The sequence below is a fragment of the Heterodontus francisci genome, unplaced genomic scaffold, assembly GCF_036365525.1.
Source record: "Heterodontus francisci isolate sHetFra1 unplaced genomic scaffold, sHetFra1.hap1 HAP1_SCAFFOLD_43, whole genome shotgun sequence".
Classification (NCBI taxonomy): domain Eukaryota; kingdom Metazoa; phylum Chordata; class Chondrichthyes; order Heterodontiformes; family Heterodontidae; genus Heterodontus; species Heterodontus francisci.
In genome coordinates, this window is record NW_027141852.1 from 2120207 (window position 1) to 2129586 (window position 9380).

Consider the following 9380-nt stretch of genomic DNA (forward strand, 5'->3'; position numbering starts at 1 on the left):
ATGTGTCTAACTGTGCCCTGAGCTCATCTGCTTCATTTGCTATACTCCTTGCATTGATTTAGATATCCTTGAGCAGTGCCAACATTTTTTGTTTTGAATTTCAGAATCAGTGTTTCCTCTCTCTTCCAAACTGCATTAATTTTCTGCCTTCCATTTTCATTTCAGATTTTGTCCCATCTGACTCTACCTTCCGGTCCCCATCTCCCTGCCAAACTAGTTTAAACCCTCCCCAACAGCACTAGCAAAACATTCTGCAAGAAACTCCGTCCCGGCTCTGTTCAGGTGCAACCCATCCAACCTGTCCCAAGAATCTAAAGTCCTCCCTCCTGCACCATCTTTCCAGCCACACGTTCATCTGTCTTATCCATCTATTCCTGTACATTCATTTGTCTTATCCATCTATTCCTGTACTCACTTGCACGTGGCACTGGGAGTAATCCGGAGATTATTACTTTTGATGTCCTGCTTGCTAATTTCTTACCTTGCTCCCTATTTTCTGACTGCAGCACAACATCCTTATATCTACCTATGTTGTTGGTTCTGATGTGGACTACCCCTGCTGGCTGTTCACCCTCCCCCTTCAGAATGCTCTGTAGCTGCTCAATGACATCCTTGACCCTGGCACCAGGGAGCCTACACTCCATTCCTGGATTCACGTCTGTGGCCACCGAAACACCTGATTGTTCCCTTGACGATTGAATCACCTATCACTATGGCTTTTCCAGTCTTCCCTGTACTCCACTTTGCAGCTGAGTCACCCATGGTGCCATGGACTTGGCTCTGGCTGCACTCCCCAGGTGAAGCATCATTGTCCTCTGTATTCAGAACTGAATACCTGCTGGAGAGTGAGACGCACTCGGGGTGTCCTGCACGACCTGCCTGATTCCTTTTGACTGCCTGGTGGTCACCCATTCCCTCTCTCCCTGCATACTCTTAAGCTGTGGGGTGACCACATCTATAAACGTGTTATCTATGTGGAAAGAACGAAGAACAGTGCAGCACAGGAACAGGCCATTCGGCCCTCCAAGCCTGCCGCCATCTTGATGCCTGTCTAAACTAAAACCTTCTGCACTTCCAGGGACCATATCCCTCTATTCCCATCCTGTTCACGTATTTGTCAAGATGCCTCTGAAACGTTGCTATCGTACCTGCTTCCACCACCTCCCCAGGCAGCAAGTTCCAGGCACTCACAACCCTCTATGTAAAGAACTTGCCTTGCACATCCCCTCTAAACTTTGCCCTTGCACCTTAAACCTATGTCCCCTCGTAACTGACTCTGCCACCGTGTGAAAAAGCTTCTGACTCTTCATTCTGTCCATGCCACTCATAACTTTGTAAGCCTCTACCATGTCGCCCCTCCACCTCCGTCGTTCCAGTGAAAACAATCCGAGTTTATCCAACCTCTGCTCATAGCTAATGCCCTCCAGACCAGGCAACATCCTGGTAAACCTCTTCTGTACCCTCTCCAAAGCCTCCATGTCCCTCTGGTAGTGTGGCGACCAGAATTGCACGCAATATTCTAAGTGTGGCCTAACTAAAGTTCTGTACAGCTGCAGCATGACTTGCCTATTTTTATACTCTATGCCCCAACCGATGAATGCAAGCATGCCATATGCCTTCTTGACTACCTTATCCACCTGCGTTGCCTCTTTCTGTGACCTGTGGATCTGTACGCCCAGATCTCTCTGCCTGTCAATACTCCTAAGGGTTTTGCCATTTATTGTATCCTTCCCACCAGTATTAGATCTTCCAAAATGCATTACCTCACATTTGTCTGGATTAAGCTCCATCTGCCATTTCTTCGCCCAAGTCTCCAACCGATCTATATCCTGCTGTATCCTCTGACAATCCTCATCACTATCCGCAACTCCACCAACCTTTGTGTCATCCGCAAACTTATTAATCGGACCAGCTACATTTTCCTCAAAATCATTTATCTATACTACAAACAGCAATGGTCCCAGCACTGATCCCTGCGGAACACCGCTAGTCACAGCCCTCCATTCAGAAAAGCACCCTTCCACTGCTACCCTCTGTCTTCTATGACCGAGCCAGTTCTGTATCAATCTTGCCAGCTCACCTCTGATCCCGTGTGACTTCACTTTTTGTACTAGTCTGCCATGAGGGACCTCGTCAAAGGCTTTACTGAAGTCCATATAGACAACATCTACTGCCCTTCCTTCATCAATCATCTTCATCACTTCCTCAAAAAACTCGATCAAGTTAGGGAACACTATGCTGCCTCTCGCTAAGAAATCCATTTGTTTCCAAATGGGAGTAAATCCTATCCCGAAGAATCCTCTCCAATAATTTCCCTACCACTGAATTAAGGCTCACCGGCCTATAATTTCCTGGATTATCCTTGCTACCCTTTTTAAACAAAGGAACACCATTGGCTATTCTCCAGTCTTCTGGGACCTCACCTGTATCCAATGAGGATACAAAGATTTCTGTCAAGGCCCCAGCTATTTCTTCCCTTGCCTCCCTCAGTATTCTGGGGGAGATCCCATCAGGCCCAGGGGACTTATCTACCTTAATGCTTTGCAAGATGCCCAACACCTCCTCCTTTTTGATAACGACATGACCCAGACTATCTACACTCCCTTCCCTATACTCATCATCCACCAAGTTCTTCTCTTTGGTGAATACTGATGCAAAGTACTCATTTAGTACCTCGCCATTTCCTCTGGCTCCACACATAGATGTAGCTCTCATCCTCACCAATGCAGCACAGTGTCGCCAGTTACCGCTCAAGTTCCAAAACCCAGAGCTCAAGCTGCCAAAGTTGACATCACTTCCTGGCACAAATGGTTCTCCAGGATACGGGAAGCATCTGGGAGCTCCCACATAGCACAGGAGGTGCACGCTCGAGATTGAAGCACCCCTGCCATTCCTTTATGTATTAGTTGACCCTTTGCTGCTGCTAAAAAAAAGCCTGACAAATTCTACAACACCTTAGAATTATGAATAAAACCTTACTAGTACTGATAAATCCTACTAAAAATCAATACAGTTCACTAGTTAAAATAAACCTTACTGAAAAAAACATACTCACCGGCTACTCACTTGTTCCTTATTATTGATCATTTTTTTTAAGTCTGCCAGTTGTTGAGATGTGAGAACCCAGCTATTTACACATCCACCCCAACAGTGGTGTACTAACGATTTACTGATTCTCCGAAACAGCATTTGCTCACAACCAATCACCTTGCAGCTTTCCTGTGATGTCACTATTCACTTTGTTTTCACACTACGGCGGCCTGGAGTCTTGTCCGCTCCACTCTCGCTGTTTCCCGCTCTTTGAGCGAACTTGAACCCGAACTCGATCTGTCTCTCGCTGTCACTCTCTGGGGTCTTTATGCTCCATTCCACTCTCGCTGCTCCCTACTCTCAATGTATCAATCTATGTTTGTCTTGTGTTTAATTTAAAATATGAATTAACTGTATTTTACAACTGTAGGTTTTATTTGGTAGTCCTGTGCAAGTTGTGGATTGGTATTCAATATTTAGCTCTGTAAAAACGATCGTGAATGAAAATATAAGTTCGATGGGCTGGTATGCAAGCTCCAAGTCCTTCAGTTTGTCATAATCGATTTGATACTGTATCATTCAGTCTTAAACTTTGTGGGATTTTTGGACTGTTATGTAATGTGTAGCTCGGTCTAACGTCTGATGTATATTATTGGGATTTATAGCATCATAGGAAATAGGGGCAGTAGGCCATTCGGCCCATCGGCCTGCTCTACCATTCAAATAGCTCGTGGCTGATCATCTACCTCTACGCCATTTTTCGCCATTATCTCCATATCCCTTGATCTCATTAGTATTCGGAAATCTATCAATTTCTGTCTTGAATATGTTCAATGATTGAGCCTCCACAGCCCTCTGGGGTAGAGAATTCCACGGATTTGCCACACCAAGTAAAGACATTCCTGCTCATCTAAGTCTCAAATGACCGGCCCTTATTTTGAGACTGTGTCCTCTTGTTTTGAACTCACTAGCCAGAAGAAACCTTCTATCCATATCGACCCTGTCAGACCCTGGAAGAATTTTGTAAATTTCAATTAGACCATCTGTCATTCTTTGAAACTCTAGAGAAGACAGGGCCAGTTTCTGCAGTCTCTCATCATCTTCCATCCCAGGGGATTAGTCTGGTGAACATCTGTTGCACTCCCTCTATGACAAGTGTCAGGCAAACCCCCACCTGCCAAGACTGAGGGACACATTATTTCACCGCATGAACATTAAAACTTAAAAATTGCAAGCCCCAGACTGGAAAGACATTTGCATAGTAACAGACAGTGTTGAAACAATGGGGACCCAGTTGTTGCTTCCCCAATGTACAGAAGAAATGGTCAGACCAGTTTTAGTCACATGGCTAACTGGCTATTGCAGAGGTTTGAACTGAGAGTTTTTTAAATTGGAGAAAACAGTACTTGAAATCAGAAAGCACTTTTCTCCTGGACTGATAAGACCTCCCTCCTGCCTGCCTCCATCTGTTCCCCACGGAACTGAGTCTTGTGAAAACAGATGAAGCTCAAAGAGAGAAAAGTCTCCTACGTGAACAAGGTTTAAGAAGAACACTAGGCCCCAACGAACAGCAAGACTAACTACAATCAAGTGAGCATGCAGCAGAGTAAAATAAAACGTTAGAGACTGCCTCAAACCTTTCACCTAACAATTTATTCTCTTTTCTGTCCTTATTTGCATGTGTGTATCGCGTATGCATGCTAGCGTGGGCACGTCGTATATCCGTATGGGTGAACCGTATTAGAGTTTAAGTAAGTTTAATAAATATCGGTTTTCTTCTTTAAACCAAAGAAAGCCTGTTTTTGCTCATTACTTTGCCTTATAATTGGAAAGCTGTGAACAAGGTTTCACAAAGGGGGAGCTCAAAACACAATGTGTTTAAAAATTAAGCCCTGTTACAATAAGACCAGGTGAAGAAATTAACAGACCCCGAGACACCTTTCTCACCTGGTCGTAACACAAGTATATACTTCCCGAGATAAAGAAACCACAATTGTACAGAATATTCTCCGTGTGGTCTCACCAAGTCATTATACAATTGAAGCAATACATCTTTACTCAGGTACTCAAATCCCCTTTCAATGAAGCCAACATACAATTTGCCTTCTTAATTGCTTGCTGCACCTGCATACTAGCTTCTAGTAGCTCATGAACAAGGACATCCATCTCCAACAAGAGAGAATCTAACCATCTCCCCATGAGATTCAATGGTAGTACTATCACTGAATCCCCCACTATCAACAGACTAGGGGCTACCACTGGCCAGAAATTGAACTGGAGTAGCCATATAAATACCGTGGCTAAAAGAGTAGGTCAGAGGCTAGGAATCCTGTGGCGAGTAACTCATCTCCTGACTCCCAAAAGCCTGTCCACCATCTCTTAGGCACAAGTCAGGAGTGTGATGGAATATTCTCCATTTGCCTGGATGGGTGCAGCACTAACAACACTCAAGAAGCTCGACACCATCCAGGACAAAGCAACCCACTTGATTGGCACGCCATTCACAAACATTCACTCCCTCCACCACTGACGCACAGCAGCACCAGTGTGTACCATCTACAAGATGCATGGCAGAAACACACCAAGGCTCCTTCGACAAAACCTTCCAAACCCGCAACCTCTACCACCTCGAACGACAAGGGCAGCAAATGCATGGGAACACCGCCAGCTGCAAGTTCTCCCCCAAGCCACACACCATCCTGACTTGGAAGTATATTGCCATTCCTTCACAGTTGCTGGGTCAAAATTCTGGAACTCCCTAACAGCACTGTGGGTGTACCTACCCCACATGGACTGCAGCGGTTCAAGAAGGCAGCTCACCACCAACTTCTCAAGGGCAATTAGGGATGGGCAATACATGATGGTCTCGCCAGTGACACCCACAACCCATGAATGAATAAAAAAGAAATCCAGGTCCCTTTGAACATCGACACTTCCCAACCTCTCACCATTTAACAAATACTCTGTCTTTCTGTTTTTTCTACCAAAGTGGATAACTTCACACTTACTCACATTATATTCCATCTGCCATGTTCTTGCCCATTCCCTTACCTTGTCCAAATCCCCTTGAAGCCTCCTTGCATTCATTCTGTACCTTTCAATCATGTAAATTTTGTCTGTTCTGTTTCAGATTTTATATTTAAAATGTGACCATGGTGACAGAGTTTATATAGATCTGATAGTGAGTTTGTTTTTGGACTGTGATTGATGTATCAACCTGTCAGCTGAACTGAATTGGAGTGAAATGGAAACAACTTCTGTATCTCCTGCTGTTGTTTGACTGTTGGATTGAAAATGTGTCTCTCGACTTTGGGATCAGTGTCTGTCTGACTACTTCTTTTGTTTGTTCCAGTGGAACTGATGAGCTGGCAGTATCTCTGTGCTTTGGGAGTGATCCTGTACCGACTGTGTGTTGGAACGAGCTCGCTGCACTTTTTCTTGTGGCCAGGAATCACCACATCGCCACATCCATTCAGGTTCCTTCATGTATTTGCCTGCAGGAATGAAAAGTAACTCTTAAACCTTAAGAACTGGTGAGATAGAAGATACAAAAGCGATCAATGTAATCGTCCCAATAATAATCATTATGAACAATCACTAAATGAAAACCAGGAACACAAACAGTGTCAGTGTCTGACTCCACTGCAGTACTGCAGTATTCAGCTTCTGTTTACCAGGTGTTTGCAGTGGTTTTACAACAAGTTTGTGACATTCAGAAACAACACAAGCCCTGCACTGCTCAATGACTGGGACTGTCCGATAGAGCAGTGACCTTTACACAGTCACATTTCTATTTCAACGGAAAACAAGCAGCCACTATTTAAAATGTGCCTTTCACACTTCTCACCTGGTGTCTGCAATAAATGCTCTTTGTCTAACTGTCCACATCGTTATTTTGCGGCTATTTTTCCCCCACTGTTCACGATCCAACAAACAGTGAGAGACTGGAACTAAAGCAGGAAAATTCCCTCTCCTTTGGGTGGTGAAATTGTCACTGATTTTCAATAGTGATTTCTTCCCATTGTGTCTCCCTGAGCCTGAACAGACACTGTCCGAGAATGAACTCTCCCTTCCCCGTGTTCCCGGCTCACTCCATGTTCCGGGAGCAGCTCCTGCTCCACAGTGTCTGTTCCAAACACTCCCCCTCAACTTCCCACCACTCAATGCTAATCTCTGAGCACATCAGCGGACACGCTCCCAAAGCAGTGGCTGCTGGAAGCAGATGCTGTTTGTTCCCTTCCCCCAGATCCGGGAAGTCTCCATTAGCAGCTGATTTAAAGCATCTTCCCCTCATTGAGTGAATGGCCTCACAGACTGGGTTGGGGAAAGGCTGCGCATGCGCTCCAATCCTGATTGTGACGTCACATTGGGGGCGGGGTTATGTCGCGCTTGCGCAGATCTTTGCAGCAATTCCGCATTCAGACATGAATGGGAACTTTCCCCATTTCACCCTCATCAAATTCCCAAAGAAAGAAAGTGAAGAGGGGCTTGGACTGGAGGGAGGGAGGGGCGAAGGAGGGGGAACCTAGAACCCAGAAAGCTGCCCACTTGCCCCATTTAGATGCTCAATTTGCGGTCATTCCCTGCAGGGGGTTTGTTATTATTGAGCCCCTCCTGGTAAAACAATCCGATCGAAAGAGGGGAGAAAGGAGGGAGCCGGTGTGTTTTCTGGGACCTTGCAGAATTCATTTCAGCAGCAAAATTCCCGGGTTATATTAACCCGAGTGAAACACGCTGTCAGTGAGAGGAAAACCGAACGGCCCTTTTCATCTTTTCATTGGAAACAAAGTAGAGCCGGAAGTGCGGCGAGCAGAGCAGACACACAAGCTCAATGACAGGAGAGCTCGGCCGTCCCTGAGTTTCAGCTCCCGGCTCTTACATTTCCTCATCCACACTGTCTTTACTGTGGATGCTCAGGGGTTCCTTGTCGGATCTGAGGACTGTATCCATTAAACATTCTGAGTCAGGAGATCCACACACTCTCTGTTATCAAGATTTATGGGCAGGAATGTTTCAAAACTTTGTCTATGAAATCATTGTATTATTCACAGAACTAATGAGGCAATCGGTTCATTATTCAGGCCTTGAACTTGGTTTGGGAAGACCGAAAACTGAGAGGTTCAGCACCTTTCCACTTCTTCACTAATCTAACTGATTTTTTTGATGAAGAAACAGAAAAGGTTGATGAAGGGAAAGCAATGGATGTTTTCTATATGGATTTTAAGAAAGCGTTTGAGAAACTACCACATAAAAGGCTGGGTAACAAAACTGAGGCTCCTGGAATAGGAGGGTCAGTATCTGCTTGGATTAAAAAATGGCTGAAATAACAAAAAAAGTGAGTATTTGGTTGTTTTTCAGAATGGAAGATGGTGGACAGTGATGACCACAAGGGTCAGTGCCAGGACCACCAAAAATACAAATGACTTGAATATTGGAATCACAGAATCACAGAATTGTTACTGCACAGAAGGAGGCCATTTGGCCCATCGTGTCTGCACTGACTCTCCAAATGAGCAATTCACCTCATGTCACTTCCCCGTCCTCTCCCCATAATCCTGCACGTTCTTCCTTTTCAGATAACAGTCTAATTCCCCTTTGAATGCTTCAATTAAACCTGCCTCCATCACATTCTCAGGCAGTTCATACTTTAACCACTCGCTGCATGAAAAAGTTTTTCCTCATCTCGCTTTTGCTTCTTTTAGCTTTAAATCTGTGCCCTCTTATTCTCGATCCTTTCACAAGTGGGAATAGTTTCTCCCTATCCACTCTGTCCATTTTGAATACCACTATGAAATCTCCTCTTCGTCTTCGTTTCTCCAAGTAAATCAGTCCTAACTTCTCCAATCTATCTTCATAACTGAAGTTCCTCATCCCTGGAACCATTCTCATGAATCTTTTCCATAATCTCTCCAATGCCTTCACATCTTTCCTAAAGTGTGGCACCCAGAACTGGACGCAGTACTTCAGCTGAGTCTCGTGTCTTGTACAAGTTCAACATGACCTCCTTGTTCTTGTACTCTATGCCTCTATTACTAAAGCTGAGGCAACTGTATGCTTTATTAACAACTCTCTCAACCTATCCTGCCACCTTCAATGACTTATACCCTCAGGTCCTTCTGCTCCTGCACCCCATTTAGAATTGTACCCTTTATTTTATATTGTCTCTCCATGTTCTTCTGACCAAAATTTATCAATTGACATTTCTCGACATTGAACTTCACCTGCCATCTGTCTGCCCTTTCCACCAACTTGTCCATGTCCTTTTGAAGTTCTACACTATCCTCCTCAGAGTTCACAATGCTTCCAATTTTCATAACATCCACAAACTTTGAAATTCTGCCCTGTATACC